Source organism: Ictidomys tridecemlineatus, chromosome 4 (assembly GCF_052094955.1).
Source record: "Ictidomys tridecemlineatus isolate mIctTri1 chromosome 4, mIctTri1.hap1, whole genome shotgun sequence".
NCBI lineage: Eukaryota > Metazoa > Chordata > Mammalia > Rodentia > Sciuridae > Ictidomys > Ictidomys tridecemlineatus.
Window position 1 is genome coordinate 2,603,995 of NC_135480.1, and position 18,771 is coordinate 2,622,765.

General features: G+C 42.7%; 1 long non-coding RNA gene across 1 annotated transcript in view; it reads left to right on the forward strand.

The window, feature by feature from the left end:
• The window catches only part of LOC144376940 (uncharacterized), a 45,621-nt gene that overhangs the window by 3,673 nt on the left and 23,177 nt on the right, over positions 1-18,771 (forward strand). The window contains exons 4-5 of the long non-coding RNA XR_013437341.1: positions 15,226-15,308; positions 16,032-16,162. This is a non-coding gene — a long non-coding RNA (uncharacterized LOC144376940). The remainder of the gene's footprint in view (positions 1-15,225; positions 15,309-16,031; positions 16,163-18,771) is intronic.

Here is an 18,771-nt window from a genome sequence, read left to right on the forward strand (position 1 = left end):
GCATTTTCCACTGCATGGGTGGCACTCAGGATCCCTCATGCTTTTGAGAGTAAGCTCAGGGCTTTGTCCAGGGTCTCAGTCTGGCTCAGTGTATTGAGAAATGACATCCAGGGGCTCAGGGATTTCTTTGAGATCCTTAATGGGAACTCAGATATGATTGATACTCAGATTTTTCTCCTGAGCTTCTGAGTGGCTAAACGCTTTCAATAAATAGCTTGACAGTAGGTTTCAAAGCTTCCACTAGGATCAAAGTGGGGTTGTGGGTCTTTCCCAGGGCGTCCTGTGTTTTAGTGTTTTCCAGGACAACAATAAAGCTCCTGGGGTTTCCTTGTCCTTTAGTGGGCCTCAATGCCCTGCACAGTGTCTCAGAACAGTGTCTTAGATTTCAGTGGCTTTTATACTAGTATGAGGTGAGATCACCAGTTTTCTATGAGTTTGAGTGACTCAAATGCCTTCAGAAATGTCTCTGTGCTTTCAGGGCCTTTTCTGGTTTCTAATTGGTATTTAGGGCTTTCCCAACTGTTTCACTGAAATTTAGGGCCTTTGCAGGTGAGTAAGGAACCTCATGGTTAGTGGTACAGATTCCTTGAATTGTGCACTCTTGCCCAGCATCTCAGTGGGTTGCATGGTCTACTCCAGTCTGACAGTCATACTCTGTGAGCTCCCCCAGAGTCTGAGTGTTCTCCTTTCATTGACTGTGCATGCAATTTTACTCTTGATGGTTCCCTACATCTCAATGTGGCTTAGGACGCTCCTCTGGTTTTCAAAGAGTCAAAGGACTTGCCCAGGGCCTTAGTGGAACTCATGGTCATTACTAGACTCTCATATATTTTTTAGGGCCTCTTGTAGTGTCTCAGTCATTTTCAGTGCTATTCCCAGAGTGTCACCATGGCTGAGTAGTTTCTCAAAGATACACTGGTTTTAGAGGTTTTGCCACAGTGTCAGTCAAGTCAATCTCAGCATCTTCTTAAGATTTTCAGTGGACTTTATTGCTCAACAAAGATCACCATGTATCTCTGGTCCAGATAAGAGTCTTAGTGCGCCTCAGGGCATTTCTCAAGGTCACTGTGATATTCAAAGTTTCTTTGCAGAATCTTCCTGGTGCCATTGCCTTCCCAGGCACTCAAGAACCTGTAGTCTTCCCAGGTTACTTGCATGATCAGGGCCTACTGCAGGGTCTTGACAGTGAGCATTTTAGAAAAGCTCAGGGTCTTTTGCATTGTCATGTGTCTCAGAACCTACCCCAGACACTCCAGAGAGTTCTAGAACTTTCTTGTGATTTCTGTGTTGTTTATAGATGTTGACCTAGTCTTCCTTGTACTGATTTACCTATTGCCCAGTTTTCCAAGTATGCTCTAGTCTTTTCAAAGCATCTCACTTTCATAGATTTTGTTCACTGAGGTCTCATTGGGGTTTGAAATATTCTTCATATTTGTAGAATATGGACATATTCCCATCATCATTGTCATGCTCAGGGCCTTCTTCTCTGCACCAGGGGCACTCATGGCTAGCCTGTGTTTCTCAGTGTAAGCTCAGGGTATTCTCCCCAGTCTCCATCTGGCTCAGTGCTTTCCCCAATGACTTACAGGGACTCAGGGAAGTCATTAGCCCCCTTTGAAAATCTCAGGTATGACGTGTCTCTGATTCTTCCCTGGAGCTTCTGTGAGGCTAAAGTACTCACAGTAATTTACAGTAATGATTTACAGTAATGTTCAGGGCCTCCCCCATGGACTACATGGGGTAGTAGATTTTCCCAGTGTGTCCTTGTGTCTCAGTGTTTCTCAAGCTCAACAATGAAGCTCATGTGTCTCCCAATTATCCTTCTAGAACCACAAAGCCTTCACAGTTTATGTGTAATTCTCAGAACAACCTCAGGAATTCATTAAAACAATCTCAGGAATAGCCATTAAATTTCAGGAGTGTTCAGATGGTTTCCATGAGTTTGTGTGATTTAAAGGTCTTCCAAAGTGTCTTTTTGCATTCAGAGCCTTCACTGGTTTCTTCTTGGTGTTCAGGGATTTTCTCAGTGTATCACTGATATTCAGGGATTTTGTAGGTCACAAAGGAGGCTCATGGACTCTGCTACTGATTCATGGATTGAAGGGTTTTGTCCAGAGTCTCTTCATGGACTCCTTTAGTCTCACAGTCATGCCCGGAGAGTTCCCCAGACTCTTAGTGTTCTTCTTTCCTCCCTCGTTTATTCAGTTGAGCTCTTGGACATTCCCACCTCCTCAGTGAGGTTCATGATGTTCCCCAGTTATTCAAGGACCCGAAGGTCTTACCCAGGGCTTCAGTGGAACTCATGATCATCACCAAGCTTTCAGTTTTCCTTGGGGCCTTTGTAGAGTCTCAGTCATGTTCAGTGCTGAGACTCTCACCTGGGCTTAGATAATTCCCTAAAGACACACAGGGTTCATAGTGTTTGTCAAGGTCTCAGTAAATCTCAGCACATTTTCCATGTTCTCAGTTGAGTTTATTGCCATTTCCAGGATCAAAGATTTTCACAGAGAAAACAGAGAGCCTTACGGAGTATCAGGGCATTTCTCAGGGTCACAGTGGTGCCCAGGGTTTTCTGCAGAGTCTTAGTGATGCCATTGTCTTCTGAAGTACTAAGTAAATCCATAGTCTTTCCAGTTTACATTGATGATCAGGGCCTACCCCCAAATCTTCATGACACTCAATGTTTCAGAGGGGCTCAGGGTCTTTCCAAGTGTCAGTGCACCTCGGGGCATACCTTAGATTCTTAGGGGTATGCTCAAGGTCTTCTTCAGAATTTTATTGTTGTTTAGAAAAACCCATATCTTATTCATGGCACATGAAATATAGCCCAGTGTTTAAAAGATGCTCTGGGCTTCTACAAATGTCTCAAATTGGTTCATTCTATTAACTGTGATCTCAGTGGTGTTCAAAATAGTCTTCATATTCTTAGGAAGGTGATGGGCCCTTCCTTAGGTTGACAGATTTGTGCACAACATTCCCAAAGTCTCAGTAATCTCAGTGCCTTCCCAGATTCTCAGTACAGATCAGCACCATTCACAATTTTCCATGTGCTCAGGGTCTTTTTAAGATTCTCAATTGATGTCGCTGCTTTTTGCAGAAGAACACTATGTTTCAGAGCCAACCTCAGAGTGTCTGTTATTTCATGTTTTGACCATGAGGCTCAGAGCTATTCTCAAAATCTTGAGGATGCTCAGTGCTTTTCTCAGCTTCAAGAAAGTCTCTGAATCTTACAAAGTAAACACTGGATTCAGGGGCATTCAGGGATTCTCAATGAATCCCAGTACTTTGCCCAGTGTCTCTGTGGAGTTATGTGCCATTTACAGCTTCACAGCTGCAAATGAAGATACTCAGCATCCTCCCCAGAGTTTGACTGAGTATCTCAGTCTTCCCAAGAATCTTGGTGAGGCCTAAGACCTACCCTAGCTATTTTATTGTATTAAGAGCTCTGCACAATATTTAGTGGTACTCCAATTCTTCCACAGCATTTGGGAGGGGGAGATGGTTTTACTAATATCTCACTGAGGAATACAGCCTTGCCCAGTGTGGCATTGTAACATACAGATATTCCCACTTTCACAATGGTGCACAAGGCATTCCCTATTGTGTCACTGGCACTCAGGGCTACCCCATATTTCTTACTATAATTTCAGGGCTTTCTCCAGGGTCTCATTCTGGATCAGTGCTCTCCACAGTAACTTACATGGGATCAGGTTATTTTCCAGGGTCTTTTTGGATATTTCAGATATTATTAAGTCTCAAATTATTTCCCTAGTCTTCTGAGATGCTAAAGATCTTCAGTATATTACAGTGGAGTTGAGAACTTCTACCAGGGTCTAAGTGGGATTGTGGAACTTTCCCAGGGTGTCCTTGTGTTTCAGAGCTTTTCAAGATCAACAATGAAGCTCATGGCTTTCCCATGTTGTTTAGTGGACTCCAAGGCCTTCTACAATAGATCTGTAGTTCTCAGCAAAATCTCCAGGATTTCCATGTAACTCACCTCTGTACAGAGACTTTCAGATGTCTACTGATACTTTCCTTGAGTTTGTGTGATTCAAAGGCCTTCAAATGTGTCTTTTGGCATTGAGGGTCTTCACTTATTTCTAATTGTTGTTAAGGGAATTGAGGACTTTTTTTAGGTTACTAAGAAAGCTCATCTACTCTGGTACTGATTCAGTGGATTGTGGGTGCCAGCTCAGGATGTCAGTGGGTTTCATAGTTTCCTCCTGTCTGACAGTCATGCTCATGTTGTTCCCAAAGTGTCTCCATGTTCTCATTTCCTTCCTTCTGCATCCAGTTGAGATTTTTTTGCCCCCTAATCTCTCAAAGGCTCAAGGCCGTCCCCAGAATTTCAGTCATGTTTGGAATGTTCCACAGGGTGTTCATGATGTGTGAAATATTACCCAGTGTTTAGAAGAGGCTTCACCAAGAGTGTCAGAGTTGTTAATTTTACTCATTGTTGTCTCAATGGTGTTGAGACTATTCTTCAGATTTTAGAAAGGTGAAGGACCACACCTTAGGTTGACAGGTCCCAGATTCCTCCCCAGAACTTCTGTTAGGCAAAAGGCCTTCAATAGGGTTACTGTGATGTTCAAGCCCTCCATCAGGGTCTAAGTGGGATTGTGGGTCTTTCCCAGCATATCCTCATGTCTCAATGCTTTTCAATATCAACAATGAAGTTCATGGCTTTCCTATGTTCTTTGGTGGGTCTCAATGCCTCCCATGTCCTAACCTACAGTCTTAGAAGGGCTCCAGTCCTTCCTCACATTATTAGAAAGATCCAAATGATCTTCCTGGTGCTTGGAATATTGCCCAGTGTGTAGAAGAGGTCTAATCCTTAAACAAGGGTCTCATCTCCATTAATTTGTATTCATTATTATCTCAGTTGTGTTCAAATAATCTTCAGATTCTTAGGAAGGGGAAGGGTCCTTCTTTATGTTGACAGATGTGTGCATAACTTTCCCAAGAATCTTTGTGGTCTCATTGCCTTTCCAGGCTCTCAGTACAGATCAGCATCATTCACAAATTCACAATTTAATCCAAGCCTTCCCAAGGGTTCATAGGTCTCATTGCTCTTTGCAGGGAAGACTGAGTTTCAGAGCCAACCTCAGGTTATCCTTTTATTTCAGGGTCTATTACAGGTTGTCCTTGAGTCTTGTTTCCATTCTCAGAGTCTCAGTGATGCTCAATGTTTCTACCTGTTTCAGAGCAGGGCTCTGAATCTTCTCAAAGGAAACATTAAATTCAGGTTGGATCAGGGTTTCTCAATGAATCCTAGGGCCTTCCACAGGTTGTTTCTGGAGCTAAGTGCCATTTCCAGCATCACAGTGGTGTTTACCATCTTTTTCAGCATTTGATTGTGTGTCAGGTTTTCCCAAGTCTCATAGTAGTACCTTGGGCCTACAGTACTATTTCAGTGGATATACAATATCTAGTGATGCTCAGATACTTCCACAGTATTCAAGGAAATAAATGGCCTTCCTTAGTGTCTCACTGGGGAATAGATCCTTGCCCAGTGTGTCACTGTAACAGAGAGATAGCCCCATTACCATAGTGGTGCTCAGGGCCTTTCCCAATGTGTCAGCAGCACTCAGGGTTACCCCATGATTACCTGTGAAAGCTCAGAGCTTTCTCCAGCATCTCATTCTGGCTTGGTTCTTTTCTCAGTGTCTTACAGGTGCTCAAAGAATTCTCTTGGGTCTTTTTTAAGATGCCAGGTGTGATTTGGTCTCACAGTTAACCCCCAGAACTTCTGTGGGTAAAGGCCTTTAATACATAGTTTTACACCTAGTTTCTGGGCCTCCACCAGGGTCAAGGTAGGGTCGTGGATCTTTCCTAGGGTCTCCTTGTATCAGTGTTTTTTTTTTGTTTGTTTGTTTTTTAAGCTCAACAATGAAGCTCATGGCTTTCCCATGCTATATGATAGATCTCAATGCATTTCCCAATGTATCTGTAGGTGTCAGGAAAATTTCCAAAATTTCATTGTGACTCAGGGCTGTTCATAAAATTTCAGGGGTATTCAGATGCTTTCCTTGTGTTTGTATGATTCAAAGGCTTTCAAAAGTGTCTCTTGGCATTCAGAACATTTATAATACTTTAATTGGGCTTTCCCACTGTTTTACTGTATTTCAGGGTTTTTGCAGGTCACTAAGTAAGCTCACAGATTCTGGTAATGATTCAGTGGATTGTGGATTCTTGCCCTCGGTCTCAGTGGATGTCATAATCTTCTACAGTCTCACAGTTTAGCTCAGGGTGTTTTTCCAGAATCTTAGTGTTCTTCCCTCCCTCATGCATTCACTTCAGCTCATGGACATTTGTATTATCTCAGTGTGGTTCAGGGTGTTACCCAGGTTTTTAAGTAGAAAAAGGCCTCACCCAGGGCCTCAGTGGAACTCATGGCCATTACAGTGTATCCCTTGAATTCAGGGCTTTTGCAGGACACTCAGGAGGGTGATAGAGTATGGTACTTATTCACTGGATTGTAGGTCCTTACTCTGGGTCTCAGTGTGTTTCATGATCTCCTGAGTCCTCCTCCAGTTCTACTCAGAGTGTTCCCCCAGAGTGTTAGTGTTCTCCTCTTTTCCTTGTAAATTCTGTTCAGCTCTGGGATATTCCTAGCATCTCCATTTGATTCAGGATGTTCCCCATGTATAGCCAAAGGCCTTGCCCAGGGCCTCTGTGGAAATCATGATCATGACTAGGTTCTCAGTTTCTTGCAGGACCTTTTGCACTGTCTCAATTATGTTCAGTGCTATACCCAGAGTCTCTTCATGACTTATATAGTAGCCTAAAGATGCAATGGTTTCAGAGATTTTGCCAGGGATTCTATAAATCTCATCACTTTCCCCAGGTTCTCAGTGGAGTTTATTGCCATTCCCAGGATCAGAGTGGTACTCAGGCCAGGCCACTATCTCACTGATTCTCAAGGCATTTTCCAGGGTCATAGTGGTGCCCAGGGCCTTCTGCAGAGTCATTGTGGTATCATTCCTACCCACGCACTCAGTGAAGCTCTAGTCTTCCTAGGTTACACTGATAAGCAGGGCCTTTCTCAGAGGCTTAGTTTTAGGTTGGATATTAGACATGGTCGGGGACTATTCCAGTGTCAGTGGGCCTCAGGACCCACACTGAAGTCTCAGGATGGCTCAAAGTCTTTCCCAGAATTTTAATCTTGTATAGAAAAGTCCTTATGGTCTTTATGTTTTTTTTTAATAATGCCCATTTTTTAAAAGAGCTTCAAGGCTTCAATAAGAGTCTCAGATTCATTAATTTCATTCACTGCAATCTCAATGGTGTTCAAAATATTCTTCAGATTCTTCGGAAGGTGAATGAATCTGCCTTAGGTAGATATAGTTGTGCACAACCTTCGAAGGCTCTCAGTGTAGATCTTACTGTCTTCCCAGGCTCTCAGTGCAGATCAGCACCATTCACAATTTCCTCACATGCTCAGGGCCTTTCCAGAGGGCTCAATAAGTCTCATTCCATTTTTTGCAGAGGAACATTGAGTTTCAGAGCCAACCATAGAGTCTCCTATTATTTCAAGGTCTTTTACAGGTTTTCATGACACCCAGTGCTATTACAAGACTCTCAGTGATACTTAGTTATTCTTCTACCTTGGAGTAAGGCTCTGAATATTGCCAAAGGGAATGCAGTGTTCAGGGCCTCCCAGGTTTTCTTATTGAATCCAAGGACCTTGCTCAGGGTCTCTGTGGAGCAAAGTGCCACTCCCAGCATCACAATTCTACTCAGCATCTTCTTAGCAGTTTGATTGTGTGTCAGGGCCTTCCAAAATATTATACTAAGATCCAGGGCCTACTCTAGTATTTCAGTGGATTTAAGAACTCTGCACAATATCTATTAGTGCTCAGATTCTTCAATAGTATTCTGGGAAAATAATGGCCTTCCCTAGTGTCACACTGCCAAATAGAGCCTTACTCAGTGTGTTCTTACAACAGAGAAATTCCCACTGTCATAGTGGTGCTCAGACTTTCCCCACTGTGTCAGTGGCACTCAGGGCTACCCAATGTCCCTTAGTGTAGGCTCAGGGCACTCTGCAGTGTCTCAGACTGGTTCACTGCTTTCCCCAATTAATACAGGGGCTCAAGGAATTCTTTGGGATATTTTTGGAGAGCTCAGCTATGATTGGGTCTTTTTTTTCTGCAGAACTTCTGTGAGAGTAAAGGCTTTGAATAAGCAGTTTTACAGTGGGCTTCAGGGCCTCCACCAGGGTCTCAGTGAGATTGTGGTTCTTTTCCAGGTGTCCTTGTGTCTCAGTGCTTTTCCAGGTCAACAACAAAGCTCCTGACTTTCCTACACTCTGTAGAGGGCCTCAGCCTTACATAGTGTACCTGTAGTTCTCAGTCCAGTCTCCAGGTTTCAGTGTGACTCTGGGCAATGCATAAAATTTCAGGCATATTTAAATGCTTTTCATGAATTTGTGTGACTCAAAGTCCTTTAAAAGTGTCTCTTGGCATAAAGAGCCTTTACTCAGTTCTAATTGGTATCCTAGTTGGCTTTTCCCAGTGTGTCACTGGAATTCAGTGCATTTGCAGGTCATCAAGGAGTCTCATTGAGTCTGGCAGTGACTCAGTGGATTGTAGGTTTTTGCCCAGGATCTCAGTGGGTTTCATGGTCTCCTCCAGTGTCAGAGTCATGATTAGCACATTCCTCCAGAGTCTTAGTGTTCTCTTTCTTTTCCTCATGCATCCAGTTCAGCTCTTGGATATTCCCCAGAGCTCAGTGTAGTTCAAAACGTTCCCCAGTTCGTCAAAGAAACAAAGGCCTTGCCAATTTCTGTGGAATTCATGGATTTTACCAGTCTTTTAGTTCTCCCCAGTGCCTCACAGTGTCTCAGTCATGTTCAGTGCTATTCTCAAAGTGTCACCATGGCTTCTACAGTTCCCTACAGAAACACTGGTTCTAGAGATTCTACCCAGGTCTCAGTAAATTCTCAACAACTTTTCCAATTTGTCAGAGGAGTTCTTTGCCATTCTCAGGATCACAGTATTGCTCAGGGTAAGCTCCAAGTTTTACTGAGAATCATGGCATTCCTCAGGGTCACAGTGGTGCCCAGGGCCTTCTCCAGTCTCAGTGCTGCCATGACCTTCCTAGGCACTCAGTGGAGCTATACTGTTCCCAGGTTACACTGATGATCAGGGCCTACCCCAGTGTCTCAGTGAAGGTCGTGGTATCAGAGGATTTTAGAGTGTTTCCTAGTGACAGTGTTCCTCAGGGCCTACCATAGAGTCTCAGGAGGGCTTAAGTCCCTGCCCAGAATTTTAATCTGATTTAGAAAGTTCCACATTTTCTTCATGGTGCTTGGAATATTGCCCAGTGTTTAGAAGATGCTCAAGTCTTCAACAAGAATCTCAGATTCATTAATTTCATTCACTGTTGCCTTAGTATTGTTCAAAATATTCATCAGATTTTTAAGAATGCAAAGAGCCCTCCATACATTGACAGATGTCTACACAACTGTCCCAAGAAAGTTAGTGTTCCATTGCCTTCCCAGCTCTCAGTACATATCAGCACCTTCCACAGTTTCACCATTTCCTCAGGGCCTTCCCTGGGCCCTCGAAAGGCAATGTTTTCTTTTGTAGGGGACACTGAGTTTCAGAGCCCACCACAGTTAACTGTTATTTCAGAGTCTTTTCCAGGATGTTTAAGAATCCCAGTGCTATTCTCAGAGTCTCAGTGATGCTATTGCTTATTCCAGCTCATTATGATGCTCTGAATCTTCCCAATAAAAATACAGTTTTCATGGCTGTTCAGGGTTTCCCACTGAATCCCAGGGCCTTGTCCAGGGTGAAGCTAAGTGCCATTCCAAAGATCACAGTGGTGTTCAGCATGTTAGAGTGTGATATAAGTAATGGCTTTCCCAAGAATCATAGGGAGGACTATGAGCTAGCCTACTGTTTCAGTGAATTTAAGAACTTTATACAACATCTAGAGAGCTCAGATTATTCCTCAGTATTCGGGAAAATAATAGACTTTCCTGTGGTTTCACTAGGGAAGGGAGCCTTTTGCAGTGTGTCATTGTAACAGAGAGATATTCCCATTGTCATAGTGGTGCTTAGGACCTTCCCCACTGTGTCAGCAGCACTCAGGGCTACCCCATGTTTATTACTGTGAACTCACATCTTTCTCCAGGGTTTATGTCTGCTATCACTGGTTTTCTAATGTCTTACAGGGACTCGGGGAATTCTCTAGGGTCTTTTGTGAGAACTTAGGTATGATTAACTTTCAGATTTTTTGGCTTATATCTTCTGAGAGGCTGAAGATCTTTAATTAATAGATTGACCATAGAGTTCATGGCTCCTCCAGCATCAAAATGGGGTTGTGGACCTTTCCAGTGTCTCCTTGTGTCCCAGTGTTTTTCAGCTCTATGATGAAGCTTATGGCTTTCCCATGTTCTTAGTGGAGCTCAGAGCCTCCCACAGGGTATCTGTAGTTCTCAGGAATATCTCTAGGATTTTCACATGACTCACAACTGTCCATAGAATTTCAGGGGTGTTCCATGAGTTTGTGTGATTCAAAGGCATTTTCAAAAGTCTCTTGGCATTCAGAGTTTTTGTCAGTGTCTCAGTAAATCTCAGCACTTTTCCCAGGTTCTCAGTGGAGTTCATTGCCATTCTCTGGGTCACAGTGTTGCTCAGGTCCTGCCCAGAGTCTTTGTCCCAGGGCATTCCCCAGGATTACAGTGATCTCCAGGGCCATTGCAGAGTATTTGTGGTGTCACTGCCTTCCTAGGCACTCAGTGATGCTGTAGTCTTCCCAGGAAACACTGATGATCACTGCCTGTGCTAATTTCTCTGTAACAGAAAGAATATCAAAGGGATCAGCATCTTTCCCAGGGTCAGTGGGCCTCAGGGCCTACCCTAGACTCTCAGGAGGGCTCAAGGCCATCCCAAGAATTTCAATATTGTTTATAAAGTTCTACATGTTATTCATGGTGTATATAATATTACCCAGGGTTTAGAAGAGGTTCAAAGCTTCAACAAGAGTTTCAGATTTATTAATTTTCAATGGTGATCTAAATGAGCTTCAGAAGTTTTGAAAAGCCATATCCCTTCCTTAGTTTTATAGATGTGTGCACAACCTTCCCAAGAGTGTTAGTGGTCTCATTTCTGTTCCAGATGTTCAGTGCAGATCAGCATTATTCACAATTTCACCATGTGCTCAGGGCCTTCCCAAGGTTCTCAGTAGGTCTTATTGCCATTTGCAATGGAACACTTAGTTTCAGAACTAAGATCAGTATACAATTATTTCAGTCTTTTACAGGATGCCTCTGAGTCTCAGTGCTGTTCTCAGTGTCTTCATGATGCTAAGTGCTTCTTGTAGCCTTGGAGCGAGGCTCTGAATCTCTCCAAGCAAAATACTGTTTATGGCCAAGCAGGTTTTCTCAATGCATCTCAGGACCTTGAACAAGGTCTTTGTGAAGATAAGTGCCATTCCCAGAATCACAGTTGTGCTCTGCATCCTCCACATTGTTCAGTTGTTTATTAGGACTTTCCAAGTATAGTGGTGTGGCATACAGCCTACAGTACTATTTCAGTGGATTTAAGTACTCTGTGCAATATCTATTGGTGCTCAGATTCTTCCACCATATTTTGGGAAATAATGGCCTTTCCTAATATCTTATTGGGGAATAGAGCTTGCCAGTGTGTCATTATACCAGAGAGATATTCCCATTGTCATTGTTATTCCCATTGCTCAGGGATTTTCCCACTGTGTCAGTGGCACTCGGGGCTACTCCCTGTCTCTTAGGGTAAGTACAGGGCTTTCTGCAGGGTCTCAGACTGGCTCAGTGTTGTCCCCAATGACACAGGTTCAGGGGATGCTCTTGGTCTTTTCTGAGATTTCAGGTATAATTGGATCTCAGATTAGAGCTCTTCAATAAATAGCATTACAGTGGTGTTCAGGGCCTCTGCCATAGTCATTGTTATTGGGGTCTTGCTCATGGTCTCCAGCTCAACAATAAAGCTAATTGCCTTCCCATGTTCTCTGTTGGGTCTCAATGACTTCCACAGGGTATCTGCAGTACTTAGGGTGATCTCTAGGATTTCTTTGTCACTAAGGGCTTTTCATAGCATTTCAGGGGTGTCCCAATGCTTTTCATGAGTTTGTGTGATTCAAAGGCCTTCACGAGTGTCTCTTCATATTCAGGCTCTTCACTGGTTTTTAACTGGTGTTCAGGACTTTTCCAAGTGATATCACTGGAATTCAGGGATTTTCAGGTCACTAAAGATGCTCATGGGCTCTAGTAACAATTCAGTGGATCGTGAATTTTTGCCCAGGGTTTCAGTGAATTTTATGGTTTCTGCGGTCATAGTCATGCTCAGGTTGTTGCCCCAGAGTCTTAGCTTTCATCTTGTATTCAGTTGTGCCCTTAGACATTCTCAGCTTACTAGTGTTGTTCAAGGTATCCTCCAGGTTTTCAAAAAGCCAGGGCCTCAGTGGAACTCATGGCACTACCAGGCTCATGGCCATGATCAGGCTCTCCGTTTGTCTCAGGGCCTTTTTCAGTGTCTTAGTCAAGTTCAGTGCTATTCCCAGAGGGTCAGTTTTTATTAGATAGTTTTCCAAGGATACACTAGATTCAGGTCTCAGAAATATCTTAGCACCTTTCCCATGTTCTCATTGTAGTTCATTGTCATACCCAGGGTCATAGTATTGCTCAGAACCAACCAAGATCCATATTTTTAAAACAAAAAGACTGGGCTTGAGGCAAACTTCCCAGATAATTTTAGCTCTTATTCAGAAACAGGACTTCAACAATGAAAATGCACCCACTTTTCTGATGGAACATGAGCTACAAAGGAGGAAAATTGGCTTATATAAGTTGAGTGTGATTTAGTGGGCATGTGAGTCTGGGCACTCAGAGATTTGAATCCTTGTGCTGGGGTGTTGGTGGTTGGGAGATTTGTTGTATTAAGGAAAATTATTGTTTTTTTTTTTGCTGTTGTTGTTGTTTTTTAGAAACTATCACTTCTAGGTTTGCTGAGACACTTTCTTCCTTCCTGTGGTCAGTGTTCAGGAAGGATTTATCATGGGAGAGAAGAAAGTCATAAGTATATGGCTTTCTATTTTATTTCTTTCTCCTAGGTCTCACAATTTGTAGGTATTTCTTTTTCTATATTTAATAGTACTGGGTCTCAGAGCATTCTCCAGAGTCACAGAGATGCCAGGGCCTTCTCCAGTAGAAGGCCTAGTGGCTTCACAATATTCCTGGCACTCAGTGAAATTATATTATTCCCAGGCTGTACTGGTGATCATGGCTTGCCCAAGAGTCTTAGTGATCCTGAAAGTTTCTTCAGGGCCTTAGAGAGTTTCAGGAAATTTTCCAGTATCAGTGGGTCTCAGTCCTACCTTAGAGTCTCAGAAAGGCTAGAGGCATTTTGCAGAATTTCAATTTTGTTTAGAAAGTTCCACATGGTATTTGTGGTGATCAAAATATTTCCCAGTCTTTAAAAAAGGCTAAAGGCCTCAGTACCAGTCTCAGAGTGGTTAAGTTTATTCACAGTTGTCTCAATGATATTCAAAATCTTCTTCAGAGTCTTCAGAAATCCAAGGGCCTTTCTTAGGTTGAGAAGTGTATACACAAAATTCTCAAGAGTAGTAGTCATCTCATTTTATTCCCAGGATCTCTGTGCATCTCAGCTCCATTCCCAAGGTCAGCAAGTACTTGGACTTTCCTGAGGCTCTCAACAGGTGTCTTTACTGTTTACAGAGGCTCACTGAGTTTCTGATCCATACTCAGAGTCTCGTTCTCTTTCAGGGTCTTTTCCAGCATCTCCACAGGACTCAGTGCTATTCTTAGAGTCTCAGTAATGCTCACCACTTCTCCTAGTCTCAGAGCTCCCCCAAAAATAGTGGTTTCAGGGCCTCTCAGCATTTCTCACTGAATCCGAGGCCTTTCCCAGGGTCTGTGTGGAGCTCAGTGCCATTCCCCACATCACAATGTTCCTCAGCATCTTCCCCAGAGTGGGATTTTGTATCAGGGTCTTCCCAAGAGAGTTGAATAGGCCTAGGGCCTATCCTATCATTTCAGTGGGATTAAGTACTCTGCAAAGTAGATTCTCCCACAGTATTCTGGAAAAATAATGGCCTTCTATAGTGTCTTAAAGGGGAATAGTACCTTGCTCACTGTGTCATTGAAACTCAGGGATATTCCCATTGTCATAGTGATGCTCTGAGTCTTCCCTTTTGTATACCAACACTCAGTGCCACCCCAAGTTTCTGAGTGTAAACTCACGGCTTATTCCAGGGTCTTATTCTGGTTCAGTGCTTTCCCAATTGGCTTCTAGTGGCTCAGCGTATCCTCTAGCATCTTTTTTGGATCTTAGGTTTGATTGTGTCTCAGATTTTTCCAGAGAGCTTCTGCTGGGCTAAAGGTCTTCAGTATCTCCTTAGTGGGTTTTAGGACCTCCACCAGTGTCTATGTTAAATTGTAGATTTTTCCCAGTTTATTTTGTGTTCCAGTGCTTTCCAAGTCAATGGTGTGTTTGATGTATTTTCCATATTTTCTTTGTTGGCATCAGTACTTTCTTCAAGAAATCAGTAAGTCTCATGTCCTTCCCCAAGATTTCACTGTGGCTCAGGGTTGTCCACCATATTTCAGGTGTGTTCAGATCATTTCTATGAGTTTTTTTGTACCATCTGTATCTTCAAAGTGTCTCTTGGGCTTCAAGGTGGCCAAGTTCTAAGTTGTGTTCTGTTCTTTTTTCAGTGTACCATTTCAGGGTATCAGGGAATTTTTAGGTCACTAATGAGGATCAGGCTCCCTTGTACTGATTTCATGGATTGTGAGGTCTTGCCTAGGTCTCAATAAGTTTTAGGGTCTTCTCTGGTCTCACAAATATGATATGAGTGTTTCCCATAAGTTTATGTTATCCTTTCTTTCCCTGGGCATTCATTGGAATTCTTATACATTTATAGCATCTCAGTGTGGTTCAGGATATTCCCCAGGTTTTCAACTAGCTATTGGTTTTGCCCAGGTCATCAGTGCGACTCATGGCCTGTGGGAAGTCACTCTGAATGAACACACCTTCCAGTCCTGAGGCAGGGGGCTTTGACCAGTTACTTCATTTTGTAGGGAATTGGGTGTTGTCCCTCCTCAGATAGCAAGTCATACCTCCAGGTATAGGCGTACCCACTGGGGTTGAGGCACACTCACCTGCTCCCCCCCAAATAAAAATCCATTTCCAAACCTGCTTTCCTCTCTCTTTTCAGCCTCTTGTGATTTTCTTTTATTCTCCCTTCTGTGGAGCTTGAGTTCAAGAACTGGGGAAAGCCATCCTGAAACTTGTATAAAGGTAATTTGTGTCTGTGTTTTATTTTGCATCACCCCAAATTCACACAAATGACCTTAGTTCAGTCTTATGTGCTGAATTGGGGTAGAAATGGCCTTTACCAAGCTTTTGCTTTTTCTCAGGGCCTTTTGCAGTGTTCAGTCATGTCCAGTGCTAAGTGCTATTGCAAGGGTTTCAGTGGGGCTCAGGTAGTTCCCCAAGAACACACTGGATTCAGGGTTATACCAGGGTCTCCATAACCCTCAGCACTTTTCCCAGTTTCTCAGTTGAGTTTGGTGTCATTCCCAGGGTCACAGTGTTGCTTGGGACCTTTCCAGCATCTTACTGAGTCTCAGGCCACTTACTAGGGTCCTAGTGCCTCTGAAGATCTTGCTGAGGGTCATGTAAGGGTTCTGACTGTGGAAATGTACACAAGTCAGCATATTTCTCTGGTGAGCAAAGCCCTGGAGAATAGGTGTCTTATTTCTCACAGCTGGAACATTCTGCCAGTTTCTCTCAGAAACTATTAAGATAACTAATACATGCTTGGCCAGAACTCCTATCTGATTATTAACAAGAACATCTTACATTATAACCCAGTGTATCTGACTTAGTGATATAATGAACAATAATGTACTAATGGTGCAGTGAGCCATTGTAACCTAATGATATCAATAAAGATAACTGCTTAGACAACAGCCATTTTGCCTCTGCATCTTGCTTCCATCTCCTTTTGTTTTCTTACAGCTGGTGCCCAATGTGGTACCTGGACATCTGAAACAGGGACCCTTCTGGATGTGTTAATGGGGGAAGGGAGTATCTTATTGCCTGGACCAGGCTGATGTGTGTCTTTCATCAGCTGTTACTGATGCCCATTGGTAAGCTATGGGAAAATGCCTCTCTGACGCTCAATGATGTCACTGGGCTGAGCTGTCCTATTTATTTTGCAAGGCTGGTCATGCCATATGTAATGCTGATCTCAATGCTTTTCAGGCAAAAGTAAAGTTCTTGTTGCTCCTGAAACTCAGAAAAAGGTTATGAAGGCACAAAATATTGGGAAGATATAGGAAAGATGCCGCAGTCTTGCTGGGCACAATTCACGAGTCACTTATCAAGCAGAAACGAACTTTATTTTTAGAACACACACACCGCACCACACGAGCTCTTCAGGAATTCTCTCAGAGCCCAACTGCCACCACCGGCTTCCCACAAGCCTCTCAACCCCCCCACTCCTCCTGCTCTTGAGGCCGATTGGCTGGGTCACAAGGGCAGAGCCAAAAGAGTCCACCAATGAGCAGCTCCATGGTATGAAAGGGCAGGGAAACAGCCCAATGAGCATCAGTGCAGAGGAGCCAAACGGCTGGCAGCTGGAAGTTTGCTGGGGCCCCTTTGGCTGTGGCTCTCAACAGTAAGAAGCATCAGGGGGAATGTGAGCTCCCGTTGCATGCTTGTTATCTTTCTCCCAATGCTATTTGTCTCTTATCAAACACCTCCTCCTCTGTCTGCTACCACCCACCTGACACTTGTGATCCTGATATTCTTCATGGAGGTGTTCCCTTCACCTTCACCAACTCCTTCTCCTCTGCTGCCACTGCCACCACTGGTTAGATCTCACTTGGCTGAATGTTTACAGCAAGTGGAGCAGGAGGGAGAAACTCACACCTTAGCTGTTTGACCTATTAGGCCAAATCCCACTGGCCAGCCAGAGCATCAGCAATTGTCTTTTGCTGCATAAATGCATTCTTCTGCCATGTATAACTAATTAAAACAAATTAAAACAATTAAGAAAAATGGCTAGTGGGATGAAATGAACATAATTACCCTAGGTACATGTATGACTGCACATATGGTGCAATGCTACATTCATAGAAATGAAAAGTTGTGCTGAAATTGTGTAGAAGGAATCAAAATGCATGACAGCAGTGTCTCATGTATAAAATTAAAACAAATACATAAACTAAAAAAGTAAATAATAATGTCAACGTACTTTTTTGGAAAGTGGCAATAAAGAGGAAATGCATTTTTCCATCCCCCTCAAGATCCCATGACATAAATGTTACCAGTCTAGACACAGCCATCTCTTTATGTTAAAATGGAGCATCCTTCCAGAAATTTTTTCATGCCCCTAGAGGGAGTACTGGTATAGATTTAATTACTATTGAAGATGCCTGGTGTGGCTTCCTGGGGAGGTATATAAAATTGCCACTCAAATTCAGGAAACTTTACCCAAAAATCCTTTGGGATTTTTTTTCCTTATACTCATAATGTTAAAGAAAGAATATTTATTATTCTGGAGATAATTGATTCTGATTATACTGATATAATATGTATCCCAATGTGGTTCCATATGCCTTTAAGACTCCCTAAAGGATCCTCTATTGTTCACTTAATTGTGATTCCCTATGTTACAGCTCAATAGCCTTTAAACAAAAGAAGTGCAAGGTTTGGCTCTATTGTCATGGGAGCATGTTTACTGTTCACTGAAAGTAGACCTAAATTGACTCTTTACTTAAATGAACAACAATTATGGGATTATTAGACACAAGTGCTAATATCATACCCCTTTGGTATGGCCTCATACATGGCCCCTTCAAAGGGCAACTCTGGTTTGGGGCATAGGAGGCAATAATGAATGGTGTCCAAGAGCTCCCTGTGGTCACAATGCTCTGCCCCTTCCAATCCAACACAAATCATCACCCATGTGCAGCCATATGTGGTGGCAGAACCTTTTCCTACATGGGGCAGAGACATGCTACATAAACTCCAGATGTCTGCAGAATTACCTTTTTACTGGGGCCTCTGCAGATCTGACTGCCTTGTCACTACAGTGGAAATTCACCACCCCTGTGTGGGTTGAATAATGGCCATTGTCAAAGGGAAATGTGGAGCTGCAGAGGCCCTTATTCAAGAACAGCTACAATTGGGACATATTGAACCTTCTACTAGCCTGGAATATGCCTATTTTTGTTATAAAAATGAAATCAGGAAAATGAAGATTATTACAAAATTTAAGAGAAATTAATAAATGTATAAACCCATGGGTCTGCTTCAGTGTGGATCACCAAACAAATTTAATTCCTCAGGATTTTTCTTTATATGTCATTGACTTACAAGAATCTTTTAAAACTATTCCTCTTTCCTGATGATCAGAAAAAAAATGTATGATTATCAAGCAGAAACGAACTTTTACTATCCCCATTTTTAAGCATCATAAACCTACTAATAGATTCCATTGGAAAGTTCTCCCACATGGAATGCTAAATAGCCCAACATTATGTCACTATTGTGTTAATAAAGCCTTGCTCTTTTTTGGACAGAAATTTTCTCATTTACTTTTTTATCATTGTATGGATGATATATTGCTTACAGGATGAAACATCACAGATGAAATTCTACAAACATTATAGGACTCCATGTTGTTACAGAAAAAAAAAAACAACCTTAACTCTCTATCAAGTACTTGGGACATACATTACTTCAAAAATAT